The following is a 19,956-nucleotide window of genomic DNA, read 5'->3' on the forward strand; positions in this document are numbered from 1 at the left end:
ATGTAGTAGGTGTTACCTGCCATTAGTGTGGTTTTGGAATACTTTGTTTCAAGTCTCAGGCACTTCTCTCTACGAAACTGGTATGTATCGGTTTTTTGTGAGCCTCCATAATCCATTTCCAAGGCCTACGTACGTTTACCTGAAACCCGCCCATTGTCACAGGAAGCCAATAGCGTGGTCTATCGCAGGTGAAACTTCGGCTCCAGCTCACAGATCGAGAAAAGCCAAATAAACTAGTTCTGGAGGACACGGTCGACATACGGTTACCTACCAGCATCTCGTGTTTTTTTAAATAGTGAACGGATCGGATTTACCGTTCCAACTAGAAAGTCCAGTCCGGCAGAGCGAAATGACACAGGAGCTTGGCAAGTAAGTAGGCCTACAAGGTCCAGTTGTGTTGGGTGTATGAATATGAGCAGAATACGGCTGTTTACGGGTGTGCAATAACAGGTATGATAAATGTTTACCGTAATTCGGTTGATGAACTTCCATAGCCTAACTATCCAGGTAGCCTAGGTAAACTATTGTGAGTTACTGGGTCACAATTGTAATATTTAAAATATATATTTTTTGTATTTTTACAGATGTATTTAAGATTGTTTAATGCTGATCCTGTAAATATTTTGAAATGGGTTTCATTTAATATTTTTAGAATTTGGAAAACTTTCGAAAAATCTATTACATTAATGACAGTTGTGTAATACACTTGATTGTGCATTGAACTTCGACAATGTACTCAAATACTGACACATTCGTCCCATTTCTGTACCCGACAACTTATATTTAAACCAAGCGATTACATTAATTTACTCCTATTCATAGACAGTGATTAGTCTGATTGCCATGACACAGACAACGAATTGAATACCTGTCTTGCTGGTGGAGCAGGATAATAGATCTGTCAAGAGTGCTACTGCTTGAAGGTAGCACTTACAAACCTGCTGCTCACTCTATGGGACTGCTTCTGTCCGTGTAGTATGTAACATTTAAGAGGTTATGGCTATTATTGGGCATAATTAGGGAGATTCTGAACTGAATGTTGGACTGTTTCACTGCTGAAAGAGGTGTATTCTGAACTTAATGTTGACCTGTCCCACTGTGCAGAAAGAGGGGGGTTCGAAACTAAAAGTTGGACTGTCCCACTGTAGAAAGGGGCATTCTGAACTAAATGTTGGACTGTCCCACTCACTGTGCAGAAAGAGGGGTGTTCTGGTGCTCCAGAATGAGCCGTCGTACAGCGGCGGTCAGCGACAAGCATTCACGGAGGATGACGAGGCATGGAGGGCCTTCCTGGAGAACCCCCTGACTGCCGCCTCCAAGGCCATGATGAGCATCAATGGAGATGAGGACAGTGCCAACGCTCTGGGCCTGCTCTACGACTACTACAAGGTACCTTTATATATACCTACTAAACTCAGCAAAAAAAGAAACGGCCCTTTTTCAGGACCCTGTCTTTCAAAGATAATTTGTCAAAATCCAAATAACGTCACAGATCTTCATTGTAAAGGGTTTAAACACTGTTTCCCATGCTTGTTCAATGAACCATAAACAATTAATGAACATGCACCTGTGGAACGGTCGTTAAGACACTAACAGCTTACAGATGGTAGGCAATTAAGGTCACAGTTATGAAAACTTAGGACACTAAAGAGGCCTTTCTACTGACTCTGAAAAACATCAAAAGAAAGATGCCCAGGGTCCCTGCTCATCTGCGTGAATGTGCCTTAGGCATGCTGCAAGGAGGCATGAGGACTGCAGTTGTGGCCAGGGCAATAAATTGCAATGTCCGTACTGTGAGACGCCTAAGACAGCGCTACAGGGAGACAGGACGGACAGCTGATCATCCTCGCAGTGGCACGTGTAACAACACCTGCACAGGATCGGTACATCCGAACATCACGCCTGCGGGACAGGTACAGAATGGCAACAACAACTGCCCGAGTTACACCAGGAACGTACAATCCCTCCATCAGTGCTCAGACTGTCCGCAATAGGCTGAGAGAGGCTGGAATGAGGGCTTGTAGGCCTGTTGTAAGGCAGGTCTTCACCAGACATCACCGGCAACAACGTCGCCTATGGGCACAAACCCACCGTCGCTGGACCAGACAGGACTAGCAAAAAGTGCTCTTCACTGACAAGTCGTGGTTTTGTCTCACCAGGGGTGATGGTCGGATTCACGTTTATCGTCGAAGAAATTAGCGTTACTTGTTCAAATATTCTTTATTGAACTCACACAAGAATGGTGTGTAGGTATAAAAGACAAGTATACAATTCTTATCTAAACATAAAAGAGCAGACAGAAACAACAAGACTCAGAGTTCTGAGTACATAACAAATAATACAAAACACGACGTATAGAACAAGGACAGGTAGAAAGAAAGAGGGTAGATGTTAATGGAGCATGTGTGGATATACTCCAAGCTGCCACCGAAATGTCAGTCCCTAGTTCTTCCTCCCATTTTGCCTTAATGGCATCTGTAGAAGGTGTGCTAACAGATTGAAAAGGGTCATATAGACAAGATATCAGTTTGTCTGAGGTGGGACATACTTTTATGCATCCATCAAACATGGAAGGTTTAGCATTCCCAAATGTTGGGAGGTGTTTTCTAACATAGTCTCTAATTTGTAGGTATCTGAAAAAGTTACTTCTGGGAAGATTATAAGTTTCCCTCAGCAACTCAAAGGAAGCAAAGGTCCCTTCTATATATAAATCCCCTATGGTACTTTTCCCTAGCTCTCCCCATCGCTCAAAGGTGTTATCAAGGTTAGAGGGGGCAAAGGAGGGATTCCTGGCAACAGGGAGCATGAATGACATTGGTCTAAGCTCAAAGTGGGTTTTAATTTGCTTCCAGATTCGGACTGTGCTATGTATACTAGGATTGTTACGATAAAGTGACATCTCCAGATTGACAGGCAACAAAATCACAGCACCAATAGAGAAGGGGTGACACTCCTCACGCTCCATACTAAGCCAGCTGGATGATGGAGGTGCGTCATCCAGCAAAAACATAACAGCGCGGAGGTTAGCGGTCCAATTGTAAAATATAACATTTGGGAGAGACAATCCTCCTTCCATCTTGGATTTACAGAGGTGTTTTTTACCTATCCTGTGTGTTTTATAATCCCAGATGAAAGGATTGATAATTGAGTCCAGTTGTTTATGAAAGGATTTAGGTGTGAATACTGGGATGTTCTGGTATAGGTAGAGCGGTTGTGGGAGGAAGACCATTTTAATGGCATTAATTCTTCCGAGCAGAGAAATTGGGAGAGTTCTCCAAAATTGTATGTTTGCCTTGAGTTTTTGCATCAGAGAGGGGAAATTCTCTTTAAATAGTGAAGAGTATTGTTTGGTAACTACAATTCCTAGGTAGGTACATTTTTCTGAAGATAACTTAACTGGAAGATGTTCTAGCCAAGAGGTGTTTTGCAACCGTATGGGCATTAATTCGCTCTTGTTCCAATTTATTCTGTATCCCGAGAAGGTACCAAACAAATGAATCACATCAAGAATAGCTGGAATACTAGCTTGGGGTTCTGTTACATAGAGGAGAATGTCATCTGCGTATATGGAAATCTTATTTAGAGTATCTTTAGTATTATAGCCGTGTATTGCTGCATGAGATCCGATCGCCTGAGCGAGAGGTTTAATAATTAGGGCGAAGAGCATAGGCGACAGCGCACAACCCTGCCTTGTCCCTCTGTAAAGGTTCAATCGGGGCGACAATGATTGGTTAATGAGTATTCTCGCACAGGGGTTCCTATATAAAAGCTGGATTCAATTTATGAACCCATCTCCAATAGAAATGAGCGTTACACCGAGGCCTGTACTCTGGAGCGGGATCGATTTGGAGGTGGAGGGTCCGTCTTGGTCTGGGGCGGTGTGTCACAGCATTATCGGACTGAGCTTGTAGTCATTGCAGGCAATCTCAACGCTGTACGTTAGAGGGAAGATTCTCTCATGTGGTACCCTTCCTGCAGACTCATCCTGACCCCCCCTTTGTTCAGGGACACATTATTCAATGTCTGTTAGTCACACGTCTGTGGAACTTGTTCAGTTTATGTCTCAGTTGTTGAATCTTGTTATGTTCATACAAATATTTACACATGTTAAGTTTGCTGAAAATAAATGCAATTGACAGTTAGAGGATGTTTCTTTTTTTGCTGAGTTTATATTACTACTCCTATATACCTACTATACTATAACGATTCTATAAGTACCTCCACCGCCATAAATGTATCATATATATTGTATTACTTTTCTAGGTGCCACGAGATAGGAGAACGACTGGACAGCCCAAAACAGAAGTGCTCCTGGGCAATACTGATCCAAACAAAATGTAATGAATATCCTTAGTTATGATGATGTTATCCAGTTATGGCTTGGAATACTTTATATTTACTGTAAATCGAGACAAAGTGTGTTGAAGTAAAGAAAGTTGCGTTCTGAGATGACATTTACTCTGATCATCTCCTCAGAAATGTCATGATGCCACTCCAAGACTCTGCCCTGAGGGCCGTCCCTCGCAACACTGCGGCCAAGGGCAGCAGCCAACCCAGCCGGGGGGACAAGATCCGGGCTCTCTACCCAGCCTCAGACTCCATAGTCTGCCTCTCCAGCCCTCCCTCCTACTCCATCAGCACAGGGCGGGCCCTGGCCCTGCACTCCTTCCCAGTGGGCCTCCCCCCTGGTCCCCACAGCTCCCACAGTTCTCAGTCCGACGGAATGGCCTTCAGTCACCAGCTCAACCACAGCCAGTACAGCCCCAGAGCCAAGAGCCTCACACCCGATTCCACCTACACAGAGCCCTACAAGGACAGCTCCAATGAGGTAGGTCCTCTAACTGTTACTCCAGAACCAGATTGAACCAGGGCATCATTTTACACTGAGCAGCACAATCCTCTTGTGGAGCTGTACTGCTTACACCCAGGTTTCATTTTTTTTTTTTTTACATTTTTAATTGAACCGTTATTTAACTAGGCATGTCAGTTAAGAACAAATCCTTATTTACAATGACGGCCTAGGAACAGGGGGTGAACTGCCTTGTTCAGGGGCAGAATGACAGATTTGTACCTTGTCAGCTCGGGGATTCGATCCACTAACCTTTCGCCCAGCCCAACGCTCTAACCACTAGGCTACCTGCCGCCCCATTGAAATGAATGAGAGCGTCGCACGCTCTGTAAAAGTATCAGGCTTGTGAGAAACACCCTATTAACTTGTAGTATAATATGTAATGGTCACCTATACAGATGATTATGGGTGTCACCCAAATGGCACTATATTCCCTATAGTGCACTATAAAGCCAAGTGAATAGGGTGCCATTTAGGTCGCATCCTATGTCTATGGTGCTAATGTTCCCCTGGAATGTTTTGTTGTGACCCACAGGTCTTCCCTCTCTCGGAGGAGCTCCAGCAACGTATGGCCTCCATCCCTCCCGGTGGATACCCTTACTACAGCTTGACAGCAAGGTAATATACTCAGTCAAACATGGGATAGAGACTGAGAGACACATTGAGAGACACATTCATGTTAAAGCCAGAATAAATGAACTGAACTTTGTGTGTTTTCAAAAATGCTTTCATAGTCACCAGACATCAGGATGTATGATGACAAAGAATATTCTCTCTCTCAGTCAACACTTTGAGTACATGCTGGAGGCTCCCCAGTCTATCCGGCCCAAGAGCGGCAGTGGCCAGATGAGTTACCTGAACAAGGGCCAGTTCTACCCCATCACCCTGAGAGAGCTAGGGTGCCCCACGGTCCTACCCCACCTCAATGGAGCATTCCGGGTATGAGCTTCTCTATTGGATCTCTTCTGTTCCTATTCTTATCGCTCTTTCTCTCCCCCCTCCCTCTCTGTGTCTTTCTCTCCCCCCCCCTCTGTGTCTTTCTCTCCCCCCTCCCTCTCTGGGTCTTTCTCCTCCCCCTCCCTCGTCTGTGTTGTCTCTCCCCCTCCCTCTCTGTCTTTCTCTCCCCCTTCCTCTCTGTGTCTTTCTCTCCCCCCTTCCCCCGTCTCTTGTGTCTTTCTCTCTCCCCTTCCTCTCTGTGTCTTTCTTCTCCCCCCTCCCTCTCTGTGTCTTTCCCTCCCTCCTCTCGTGGTCTTCTTCTCCCCCCTCCCTCTCTGTTCTTTCTCTCCCCCCTCCCTCTCTGTGTCTTTCTCTCCCCCCTCCTCTCTATGTGTCTTTCTTCTCCCCTCTCCCTTCTGTGTCTTTCTCTCCCCTCTCCCTCTCTGTGTCTTTTCTCTCCCCCTCCCTCTCTGGTCTTTCTCTCCCCCTCCCTCTCTGTGTCTTTCTCTCCCCTCTCTCCTCTCTGTGTCTTCTCTCCCCTCTCCCTCTCTGTGTCTTTCTCTCCCCTCCCTCTCTGTTCTTCTCCCTCTCCCTCCTGTGTCTTTTCCCTCCCTCTCTCCCCCCCCTCTCTGTGGTCTTCTCTCTCCTCTCGGTCTTCTCTCCCCCTCCCTCTCGTGTCTTTTCCTCTCCCCCCTCCCTCTCATCTCTCTTCTCACCTCGTACATATTTCTATTTCTACAAGTATCTAGTGTGTCTCTAGGTTTGGATGTTTGGGAATGACTTACTGATGAATATTTCAGAGTTGTTGAGCTGGTGTTTGGAGAGGAAAAGTTCACAGATGACCAGCTCAAACACTGGAGATATGCCACAGCAGACAGCACACAGCCAAGCAGCGCTGCATTGATATTGGTAAGGGGTTACACACACGCATTCACACACACACGGCAATCATAACGCACACACAACCACAAGCACTCACACACTCTCACTCCACACTAGGCTGCACAATTAATTTAATTCACATCGAAATCGCAGTATTGACGTGTTGCAAATATTCATATCGCAAGAAATCCGTATCGCATGCAATGTTTTGAAATGCACCTCAGCCGTGTGCAATGTCTGTTTTTATCATTGACTATTGTTGTTTCTGCTCTTGTGGCCGCTTTCTGCACACATCGAGCCACGCCCTCTGTCACTCGAGCAGCGCAGTTCCTCTTCCTCGCTGTTAAATTCGTTATAAGTTTGCATGCTGTTGTGTTAGGTCAAATGCAGTCAATCGATTGTTTCCAAACAAGAACGATGCTGCTTCAAACACACACACACACACACCACACACACAACACACACACACACACACACACACACACACACACACACACACACACACACACACAACCAAAACAGTCACTATGTTCAAACAAACATTATTGTTTGTGTGTAAACCACCCTGTTGTATCTCTTCCCTGTTTGTTCATCCCAGCTGACTACAAAGAGAGCTTCAATACGATTGCCAGTATTGAGGAGATTGCCTACAATGCCATCTCTTTCACATGGGACACTAAGGACGAGCCACGGGTAAAAGAGGCCAATATTTTGGTGAAGTTTCCCCTGGGTACAGATCTAGGATCAACTTGCCCTCCCCCAATCTTAACCTGAACTAATAGTGTAAAAATTGCAAGATCAGCGTCTAGACTCTAGAGACTCCAGTCTAGAGGCAACTTCACTCTACACCAGAATTTGGCGCAAAATGTATGTCTATGTTTTGTCCGAAAAATAAAGTAGTTACAAACAATCTCCAGCTGGGGGAGACATACACAAGTAAACCAATCATACACAACACTTTGAAACAACCCACGACTACAGTTTCTAGAGACTACAATTTTCTACCTTGGTTTTCGAACCAGCATGAACGAAATGTCATACTCAATGGAAATAAACCCATAAATGTGCATCAGAACTGTTCATTTACATGTAAAACATTCTGTCTATTACTACTCTACCCGTGTATGTTTTCATGTCATTACTGGTGCGTTTATTTAATGTTGTATGTGAGCCTCATGCCATAGACTTTTCTGTCCAGTGTAAATAGGATGAACAATAAAGTGTTTAAGAATTTGAATCCTCACGTACCTTGATCTTTGCCCCATCAGGTGTTTGTGTCAGTGAACTGTCTGAGTACAGACTTCTCCCCTCAAAAGGGAGTGCGGGGCCTTCCTCTCAACCTCCAGATTGACACCTACAGCTGTGGTGGCCATGGTGACAAGCTAGTGCACAGAGCCTACTGCCAGATCAAGGTGTTCTGTGACAAAGGTGCCGAGAGGAAGATCCGAGACGAGGAGAGGAAGCAGACTCAAAGGAAGGGAAGGGGACAGGAGACAACTGCAGCCTGTGAGTACAGTACACCTGATACAATCAATCAGTCAGTCTTTAAGTCACACACACACACATACATATATACTACCGTTCAAAAGTTTGGAGTCACTTCGAAATGTTCTTGTTTTTGAAAGAAAAGCACATTTGGTGTTAGCTAATCCAGGTTTATCATTTTAAAAGGCTAATTGATCATTAGAAAAACCTTTTGCAATTATGTTAACACAGCTGAAAACTGTTGTTCTGATTAAAGAAGCAATAACACTGGCCTTCTTTAGACTAGTTGAGTATCTGGAGCATCAGCATTTGGTGGTTCGATTACAGGCTCAAAATGGCCAGAAACAAAGAACTTTCTTCTGAAACTCGTCAATCTATTCTTGTTCTGAGAAATGAAGGCTATTCAGTGTGAGAAATTGCCAAGAAACTGAAGATCTCGTACAACGTTGTGTACTACTCCCTTCACAGAACAGCTCAAACTGGCCCTAACCAGAATAGAAAGAGGAGTGGGAGGCCCCGGTGCACAACTGAGCAAGTGGACAAGTACATTAGAGTGTCTAGTTTGAGAAACAGACGCCTCACAAGTCCTCAACTGGCAGCTTCATTAAATAGTACCCATAAAACACCAGTCTCAACGTCAACAGTGAAGAGGTGACTCCGGGATGCTGGCCTTCTATGCAGAGTTACAAAGAAAAAGCCATATTTCAGACTGGCCAATAAAAAGAAAATATTAAGATGGGCAAAAGGACACTGGACAGAGGAACTCTGCCCAGAAGGCCAGCATCCCCGAGTCGCCTCTTCACTGTTGACGTTGAGACTGGTGTTTTGCGGGTACTATTTAATGAAGCTGCCAGTTGAGGACTTGTTCTGTGAAGGGAGTAGTTTCCATGACCAAGCAGCCACACACAAGCCTAAGATCACCATGCGCAATGCCAAGCATCGGCTGGAGTGGTGTAAAGCTCACCACATTTGGACTCTGGAGCAGTGGAAACACGTTCTCTGGAGTGATGAATCACACTTCACCATTTGGCAGTTCGATGGATGATTTCTGCATTTCCTGCACTCATTTGAGATCATTTCCACACTGCCACGTAGGGCTGCACAATATGGGCAAACAATCTAGGCCTTATTTTTAACCAAATGTTGCAATTGCGATTTGACTTGTGATTTAGAGCAAAACACTTGGGTGAAATGTTGTAATCATGGAAATGTAATTATTATTCAAATTCTAAAGTTAGAATATTTTAGTAAGGACTTTAAATACAGTTTTACATGATGACAAATGAAAATGCCAGGGAGGATTTATTGTGACAGGGTAGGAACCAAAGTGTTGACCAGTGTTTCCTAGGGGACCCTATACTCTTTGGCTTCATTTAATATTTTCTCTTAGCTACTTCATGTAGTTAACATTCTTGCGTTGTGTATTCCTCTTTGATGTAGAAGATACTGTTGCACAAAAAACATGCAGATGTAGGTCTACACCATCACTGGTATATCAGGCTGAAAAGCTAGTTACGTTTGCTCAGACGCAGTACATTTATGAGCTATCTTGCGATTAGCATTAGTGGCTAACAAGCTAGTGGATTTATATTAAGAAAATTGAAAACACCATCATTGCCATCAATATTGTTTAATTTGCTGCATTGACCATAAATGTCTCTTGAGTGAAAGGGGGCGGGGCTAGGTCTGTGTGGAAAGTGGCATGGAGTGAGAGAGTGGAGATAGATGACTCAAGTAGCAAATAAACTATATATATGGACATTACAACCAGCGTATCACATTTAACAAACATTCAAATGCCGTTATAGAAGGTAAAGTAAAAAACAAACCGGTCCATGCATCAATACCGGTATATCACCCAGCTCTACCTGCTCGGATGCATAGTGCCAAATGTAAAGTTTGGTGGAGGAGGAATAATGGTCTGGGGCTGTTTTTCATAGTTCGGGCTAGACCCCTTAGTTCCAGTGAAGGGAATCTTAACGCTACAGCATATAATGACATTGTAGACGATTCTGAGCTTCCAACATAGTTTGGGAAAAGCCCTTTCCTGTTTCAGCATGACAATGCCCAGTGCACAAAGCAAGGTCCATACAGAAATGGTTTGTCAAGATCAGTGTGGAAGAACTTGACTGGCCTGCACAGCGCCCTGACCTCAACCCCATCGAGCACCTTTGGGATGAATTGGAATGCCGACTGCGAGTTAGGTGTAATCGCCCAACATCAGTGCCCGACCTCACTAATGCTCTTGTTGCTGAATGGAAGCAAGTCCCTGCAGCAATGTTCCAACATCTAGTGGAATGTCTTCCTAGAAGAGTAGAGGCTGTTATAGCAGCAAAGAAGGGACTAACTCCATATTAATGCCCATGATATATATGGGATTATGGAAAGTGGATTAAATTGTTTCTTTGTCATCTTTCTAGATAGTTATCTAGCTGTGGCCATCTGGCTAGTATCATCAAGGGCTTTCTACAAAATAGCAACATTAGCTCAGCTAGCTAGCATTGGCATCTACACCATAAACTAAGCAACACACGCGGACATGCATTGCCAAACAAGGCTACTGCCACCTTTTGGTTTGGAGTATTTTAACAAGGCTTTGTGGCGGATTACTTAAACGTCTTTTCTGTGTGAACACAAAAGAGATTGACTGCCTACACTGTTCAGAGGTGCAATTACTCTCGGCTGGTGAACAGTAGACAATCTTATGTGTGTCCCTGCTCTTAGTTCCGGTGCTTTGGACAAATCACAATTTCGCAGGTGTTAGCTTCTTTTGAATTTTGGAAGGGTTCGGGACATTTGGCCCATAGACTTCCCCTTAACTTGCAAAGAGAGAGGGTGGAGCTCTTCAGTCCGTTTCCGATCCTCATTCTATCTCTTCTCAACACATATGAATCCAGAACTTAATCGAACATCTGACAAATTACCCAAGTCTTTAGTTCTGGGTTAAAGCGAGATGAATATACAGTGCTTAGAACGAATACATTTTTCTTTGTGTGATTCACAAAATCCTGTCCTCGACTAACCCCTAAAAAGCAAGCCAGGGAAACAGCATGTCAAGGGTGACGAAACTAAGTCTCTAGAGTTGACATACAATAGTAGACCTGCCTCAATAAAATGAAAACACCTTGAAGAAAAGGAAAAGCACATGTTCTTTGCAGCAGTCCCATTGGTCTCTTCTCACAACCGATGGTGGAGCGCCCAGACCGAGGGCCCCTATTTTGGTGAGCGAGACTACTGTCCCATCCTGCTCCCATGTTAACCGCTCTACCTCCCCCTGCTGTCCTATCGCAGGTGTGGAAGACCCTCTGAAGCTGAAGCAGGTGGACATAACATCATTCAAAGCCATGAGTGATATGGACTCCCAGCCGGTCCTCTTCATCCCTGAGGTTTACTTCCCCAGCACCCAGCGCCACCATGTAAGTCCTACATTACATGTGAAGTTTAAATATTAAATATTAAAGCGCTCTCTTAAAGCCTCCATTGTCCATAAATTGTATCTAAATCCAAATTGGTTTTCTAGAAAGGTACTAAGAGAGGCCCAACTTATGTTTAAGAGTGAACTTTTTGCATCTTAAAACCTTACAGTGGAACCCTGTTTAAAGTATCCTCCTTTTTAAATGAAGTCATACAGAGTTGGCTACAATTTCAATTTCATCCTCCAGAAAAGGCAGATCTAATATTACAGCAAATAATATGGCTAAACTCCAATATAGAGATGAAAAACACATTTGGGCGGGGAGGGGATTTACTAAAAGGACATACTATTTATGAAGGACATTGTAAGTGTAACCGATGTGAAATGGCTAGCTAGTTAGCGGTGGTGCGCGCTAATAGCGTTTCAATCAGTGACATCACTCGCTCTGAGACCTGAAGTAGTAGCCACTTTGGTGGCGCGATGGGTAACGATGCTTCGTGGGTGACTGTTGTCTGTGTGCAGAGGGTCCCTGGTTCGAGCCCAGGTAGGGGCGAGGAGAGGGACGGAAGCAATACTGTTACATAAACAGAAATGGTAAAATGATGTCACACAAGCAACTAATAACAGTGTACCGAGGAGTATGCTCAATACGGAATTATAACCAACTCATCACGACTCTATCACGAAATTGGAAGAGACAATTACTTAAACAAGAAAGTAAAGAGTTAGTCTGTCTGCCTCCCATTAAAAATCATAAATGGCTTAAAATTATTAGTATAAATCAAAAAAAATAATCGGTTCCACTTAAAATCAAAAGGTTTGACAGCGATACTGTATACATTTCGTGTCAGTTAGGAACAGGTTTTTGATGTCCCAATACCTTGGCATAGGGTCTGACATATAAAACAACAATTGACACATCAATCCGCTCGTTTCAACGATTATATAAAATACTTGCTACTAAAAGAATGCTCAATATATGGGGCATTTGAACAGTCAGCCTTGTACAGACTCTACCACAAGGAAACATATTTTCTTGTACTGTCCATTGGTGGCTCGCTTTTGGAGTCAGGTCCAGGAATGGTTGTTATAATATCAGGGTTCAGGTGGACCTGCAAACTGTAATGTTAGGGGATCTGAAAAACCAGAATCAGTCAATGGGAAATATCAAAGTATTTATTTTTAGGGCAATATACTAAGTAGAAATGTTATAAATAAGGAGGTTCAGGACCCTCGTTAGACATCATAGTAAAATGGAGGGATGTATTGCTAAAGGAAATAGCTAAATGGCGTTATACTAGGAAAGGTGGATTGATCTGTGGACATCGGAGGGTCGGTGTGGGTGAAAAATCCAGCAATTGAAGAAAGAGGAGATATTTACAATTATTTAACGACGGGTACCGTTATATGTGAGCGAAATAACTGTAAGTAGCAGTAGAAGTATGGTTGTCCGTTAGTTTACTCCAAGTAGGGTAGGGATGGTAGGGTGGGGGGATAAGTAAAGGGGATTCGAAATCATGCAAACAATTAAATTAATAGAACCTACAATCTATCTGAAGCTGATCTACCCCACCCCCAAGAAAATAATCTTACATAACCCATGTTTAGGGTTTCAAAATTCTAGTAACTTTCCCAAAGTTCCTGGACTTTTTAGAAATACCGGTTGGAGGATTCCTGGAATCGAGGCACTAAGCAGGGAGGGAATCGTCCAACTGGGATTTCTGAAAAAACCTGGGAACTTTGGGAAAGAAACTGGAATGCAACCCTACCCATGTTACACTGCAGCATATCGTCAAACTTACCACAGTCTCTAGGGACGTTTTGTTTTTAGCCTTTGCTAGGCCTGAGCAACATTTTCCTGGATAATTCGTAATACAAATGAGTTATAAAAAAAGATACACCTGGTTGCGTACAATACTGCTGGTTCATTTAAATACAATAGTCAGCTGAAATAGAGGAGTAAAGCTCATATAGCAAGACTTACTTACATTTGTGTGAGATCACATGTAAATACATGACAGGGGAAATGTCATTTTTGAGACATCTTTTCAGAAAATGTGTGTTGTGCAACATAAAGAACACAAAAGGACGATCACAGCTAAGAGACGGCAGCCCTCGAGGGGTGCTTGTGCTACACTGACTGGAGAGTTTCAGTGTAGTTGGCTTGAGACAATAGCAGCTGAACAAATAGCCCAGGTATAGAACATTCTGGAGATGTGACATCACATGATGTCCTTGTAGGGGCTCGGGTTTCCCTCTCAAGGTGGTTGTCCCTGTAAACAACTAGAGGACTAATGATCCAAAACATGAACAGGGACTATGCTCTGGGTCATTTGCATGTTATATTTATTAGCAGTGGTGTAAAGTACTTAAGTAAAAATACTTTAAAGTCTAATTAAGTTGTTTTTTGGGGTATCTATACTTTACTTAAACTTTACGTTTATATTCTTGACTACTTTTACTTCACTACATTCCTAAAGGAAATAATGTACTTTTTTTCCCGGACACCCAAAAGTACTCATTACTTTTTGAATGCGTAGCAGGAAAGGAAAATGGTGCAATTCAAACACTTATCAAAAGAACATCCCTGGTCATCCCTACTGCCTCTGATCTGGAGGACATGCTAAACATACATGCTTTGTTAGTAAAGTATGTCTAAGTGTTGGAGTGTGCCATTGGCTATCCAAAAATAAGAAAAACAAGAAAATGGTGCTGTTTGGTTTGCTTAATATAAAGGATTGTGAATTATTTATACTTTTACTGTTGATACTTAAGTATATTTTAGCAATTACATTTACTTTTGATACTTGAGTACATTTAAAACCAAATACTTTTAGACTTACTCAAGTAGTATTTTACTTGAGTCATTTTCTATAAAGGTATTTTTACTTTTACTCAAGTATGACAGTTGGGTGCTTTTTCTACCACTGCTTTTTAGCAGTGGTTATTTGCATAGATATCAGTATAGATACGGATATCGGGTATCTAATCTTGCTCTTTATCCTTTGTCAGGCATGCCTATCAGATGACGGTGAGGATGGGTGAGTACAGTTCTTCTTTTAGACAAGACTTGTAATATCAGGTAACATGTATAGATGCTATAAATGTAAAAAATACAATAATTGGAAATGCTGCATACCCATAATAAGTGATTAACTGCATTTTCCGTACTCATCCATACTCATGAGTCATACATGTATTGTTTGTTTTTCTGCAGCTTGGGGCAGAAGAGACTGCTCCACTATGATGAGGAATTTGACTCTGCCACTCACAAGAAAGCCAGGAGGGAGGAGCCAGAAAAGGGTACATCAAATAGTAGAGACATATGCAGACAGACAGACAGACAGACAGACAGAGTGAAAAGGTGACCGTTTAGAGACAGTAAAGAGAAGGCATAAACCGGAGAGCGAGAGAGAATTATAGAACGCGGGAGCAAAATAGAGAGGATGAGTGAGGGAAAGAGAATTAAAAATAGAGTGAGAGAGAGAGAGAAATGCTTTCTGGCTGGCCTGGCTGCACTGTAGTTGTGTTTGTTGCTCTGGCTGCTTTTCAGGCTGCTCCCACCTAGTTCAGCTTACTGAATTCATGTAAACACAGGCCACGTGGCTTCCAAAGCCCCCCCCCCCTCTCTCTGGATGCACAAAACACAACAACACAAACACACTCAACTGGTTTTCCAAGTGGAACGTGCTCATTTTCCTGAAATGAAGTCCAAAGGGGATTGCTTTTTACCCACTCACGTGTGTGGCGGGGGAAAGGTTCTGAGAATGATTAGGGGCTGTTTACTGTTTGGTGTGGTCTCTGTCAGACTAGTCTATTGCTGACCAGGCTCATAGCCAATTCCCAAGACGCCAGCAAGAAAGGAGCAAAGTGCAATTATGGTCCAGCCTGCTCTGTGTAACAGAGGGGTGTCCAAAATGGTCCCCTATCCTGGGCTATGGTCAAAAGTAGTGCACTATATAGGGAATAGGGTGCCAATTCGGAGACAGTCCAAGTAAACGTAGTTTCACTGTCTTTATGGGGGGTGAGAGTGGCAGTTTTTCCAGCATGAATACACACCACAACCATGGAAATGTCACCCAACAGGATATTAGGGCAATGCTGTAGTAGATGCTAAGATCTTACCTCAGTGACTTGACTGGGAGAGAAACCCACACAGTATTTTAATGTTTGAAACTGTCTCACACCCCATGTCGAAAAACATACTTTGTGTGTATTCCTACCTCCATTTGCTTGGGGTTGGTGTGGTAGGCAATCTTTTAGTGTGGTATCTGACTTGGTTTCGTCTCTCTCTGTGTTCCTCTAGTGCTGCTCTACGTCCGTAAGGAGACAGAGGAGGTGTTTGATGCTCTAATGCTGAGGACGCCCACTCTGGCAGGACTACTGGAGGCTGTGAGCAGATGTTGTTGGGTTCCATAGAACCTTTGTTTTTGCAGACGTATTTTCAGAACGGCTCGATTTTCGTAGATGAGTCTAAAATGAATCTATTTAGCTCAGAACGTCTTCTTTGACATTACTGTATTTATACCAGGGATATCATTTCTCAACCGGCAAAGTTCAAAAATAGCTGGAGTCGGACTTTGTCTGATAAGTGTTGTATGTTTTGAGTGTGTGCCATATAGGTGACCTTTTTTCCGCCATGGGTTTAAATACATAGTAAGCAGACATAGCTGTTTGTGTGAAGTGTGCCACCCTGGATGCGTCCTAAATGACACCCTATTCCCTTTATAGTGAACTACTTTTGACCCGGGTCCATAGGGTTCTGGTCAAAAGTAGTGCACTGTATAGTATTTAAGGTGCTATTTTGGATGTAAACCACAGTGTCACAGTCAGATAGGTTTGTTTCCTGTTTGTGTCTGTCAGGAAGCAGTCACTCATCAGAGAAGGCACACAGGCGTTCAGTGGAATGTATTGTATTGTCTGACTGTTCGCGCCCAGTTCTCATAGGGGGTTTCCCATGTTTTTCATCACATCTCTAGGTATCTGATAAATATGAGCTGCCGCTTGGAAAAATGGGGAAAGTCTACAAGAGGTGCAAAAAAGGGTAAGACCGGTGTCACCACTCATGATCTAGGTCAATGGAAATGTTTTGTGTCCCAAATGGCACCCTATTCCCTATATAGTGCACTACTTTTGACCAGGGCCATAAGGCTCTGGTCAGAAGTAGTGCACTACCTAGGGAATATGGTGCCATTTGGGACGCGAAGAAAGTAAATAATCTAGAACATGTTTATAGAGTAAACTCCACTTTGAAAATAAGTAAATCACTTCTACTCTCTTGTCTGTAGGATCCTAGTTCATATGGACGACAACATCATCAAGCATTACTCCAACGAGGATGCCTTCCACATTCGCATGGAGGAGGTCGGGGGAAAGGTCCTGCTGACACTGACCGAGATCTGAGCCTGGACAAGGGGGTATACATTAGGGCCAGCAACGTTTCAAAACGTTTCGCAATGGAAAACGAAAATAACAATTTCTTATTGGACCAGTACAAGTTATTGGACCTCTCTGTTTTATAATTTCTGTTTGGTGCCTCCAAGGTGAGGACCTTGGAGGAGGGACACATGTTGAGCTCCAAGGGCGTGAGTAGGGACCCAGAACAGTAAGATTAGTCACCTGTTTACACAACTGTAACATACTTCTACAAGTAAAACAAGATATTTTCATGAGTTCTGCCTTTCTGCTGCACGGCCATTTTCTGGTTGCCCAACATTGCTACCTCGTTCGCTGGCAAGATTCTTGTTGCATTTTCACTTCAAATATGAGTGATTGATTCACTGTATCCATGTTAAAAGTTGAAATTATTTTTGAGGAACATTTGGAAACAATATTGTGTAACGGCCAATTATATTTTCCTTGCTTAAATGTAGACCTTTTGTACTTTACAGTATATGTCGCTGTGAATGAATTATTTTCCAGCCGAGATGGCAGAGTGTTGTTTAGAATGTCAGTGTTCATATAAGTTCATATTATGTATTATTTTCAAAGATATGCAGTGGTCAGTTTTAAGAAATGGACTTGTAAAACATGATGCGGTGACCGGTTAGGGCTATTTCTATCTGAGTATGTACTTTTATAATTATTTTTCAGAATTCTTGGAGGTGATGTGTTTATTTTTATTTTTTATGTTTACATCATGAAAAAGTAATATATGAATTCAATAATATATGTATTTATATTCACATGTTGTGCCAAGTGTGGTGTGTGTATCTGAATCTAGATATATACAGTAGGTGTCAGCTCCATATGTGATGACACAATGTGAATATTTCTTGGCAACAGGAAATGGGGGTGGGGGTCAGGAAGTGTGCGTTAGTCTTTCAAAACCTTGTCTGTCATGCAAGAACTGATTTGAAATCAGTCCTGTTAGCAGATGCTTACCTACAGTGGTTATTAAATGTGTTAGTCACTCTTCAGACTAAGTATTTCTTTGCACATTGTGTTTTTGTAAGGGAACTTAACTCAACTGCATCAATGAGGCATGAAGCGGAGATGTGTGCAGATTTGGGGATTAGGCTCTGGTCAAAAGTAGTGCACTATATAGGGAATAGGGCTCTGGTCAAAAGTAGTGCACTATATAGGGAATATGGTACCGTTTGGGATGCAAGTTGAGTTTTATATAAATATAACCACATCAGAAAGTGCGTTTTATTGCCCTTTAAATTGGGTTAGAAAAAGAATACAGAGTCTGAGAACCATCTTTCTCACAGCTCTTTTAGTCCTATCCTGAACATCACGCAGTCAGGCTGTCCCATCAGGCTGTCCCATGCTACTTGTTTCAAAAACACCTAGGCCCGTACACATTAAGTTGTACACTTTTGGCACAATGGTTGTGATACAACAGAGAGATATTCGAGAACAAAAATCATTACAAAGGTGCTGTAGATACACATCGGAATGGTTGTGTAATCATTTTTGCACAGACGAAGTCTATTGCAACCATACTTAACAGGCGGATCTCGACCCGGAACCGTGTCAATATGGACCACGGGTCCCGACTTTATTTTTGTTATATTATTTATTTTTGGGGAAATCAGTCTGGCTTTTAACTTACGGATGTTGAGAGTTTGTAACGGCTTTCCTCCTCCTCTTCATCCGAAGAGGATGAAGGGATTGGACCAAAACGCAGCATTGTGATATGACATGATATTTATTAAACAAGGAACGAAAACGAACTTCACTTGAATAACTAACAAAATAACAAAACGGAGTAGACAGACCTGGACATGCAAACTTACATACAACGAAGAACTCACGAACAGGAAAAATGACTACACAAAAGAACGGACAAACAAACCGAAACAGTCCCGTGTGGCGCGACAAACACAGACACAGGAGACAACCACCCACCACAAACAATGTGAAACCACCTACCTTAATATGGCTCTCAATCAGAGGAAACGTAAACCACCTGCCTCTAATTGAGAACCATATCAGGTCACCCATTAACCAACATAGAAACACATAACATAGACTGCCCACCCAAACTCACGCCCTGACCGACTAACACATACAAAAATAACAGAAAACAGGTCAGGAACGTGAAAGAGTTGTAATAGTAGTAGGCACATGGTGCCTTAAAATGGTAGTGAATGGGCAGTTTTCCTCTTATGTCATGACCTTAGAGAGCTTTTACTAACTTGTCAGCAGAGATGGGCAGTATTTCAATTACTTCTGAGTATTCTGACATTTGTATTACACTGGGTTGAACTACAGTCCAATTTATTTTGTGACAAGATACTTCTGAGAGTTGTTATTTATATTTTCAATACCATTTTTTTTTTTATAGCGGTTCAATTTTGTGGACCCCTCTCACCCTGCATTGGTATCAGAAGTCTGATGGCACTATGGTGTGATTAGAGCATCTTATAAATGAATGAAATATAATTGTACATGTAAAAATGGACAATTGCAATTCAATGGGGCACCTTAAATGACATTTTGGGGGAAAAAGCCTTCATTCTTTGAATCAGATGGCTCATTCATGATATAATGATATTGCAAACTACTTGAATTACTTTTTCATTGGCAAGATAAGCAAACTTAGGGATGACATGCCAGCAACAAACGCTGACACTACACATCCAAGTATATCGGACCAAATTATGAAAGACAAGAATTGTACTTTTGAATTCCGTAAAGTCAGTGTGGAAGAGGTGAAAAAATTATTGTTGTCTATCAACAATGACAAGCCAGCGGAGTCTGACAATCTGGATGGAAAATTACTGAGGATAATAGCGGATGATATTGCCACTCCTATTTGCCACATCTTTAATTTAAGCCTACTAGAGAGCGTTTGCCCTCAGGCCTGGAGGGAAGTTAAAGTCATTCCGCTACCCAAGATAGTAAAGCCCCCTTTACTGGCTCAAATAGCCAACCAATCAGC

The 19,956-nt window shown here is 42.6% G+C and overlaps 1 pseudogene; it reads left to right on the top strand.

Annotated features, from left to right (window-relative positions):
- Positions 1-163: 163 nt before the first annotated feature.
- Positions 164-17,981, top strand: LOC111972951 (grainyhead-like protein 1 homolog; annotated as a pseudogene).
- The last annotated feature ends 1,975 nt before the right edge of the window (positions 17,982-19,956 follow it).

Source organism: Salvelinus sp. IW2-2015, linkage group LG14 (assembly GCF_002910315.2).
Source record: "Salvelinus sp. IW2-2015 linkage group LG14, ASM291031v2, whole genome shotgun sequence".
Lineage (NCBI taxonomy): Eukaryota > Metazoa > Chordata > Actinopteri > Salmoniformes > Salmonidae > Salvelinus > Salvelinus sp. IW2-2015.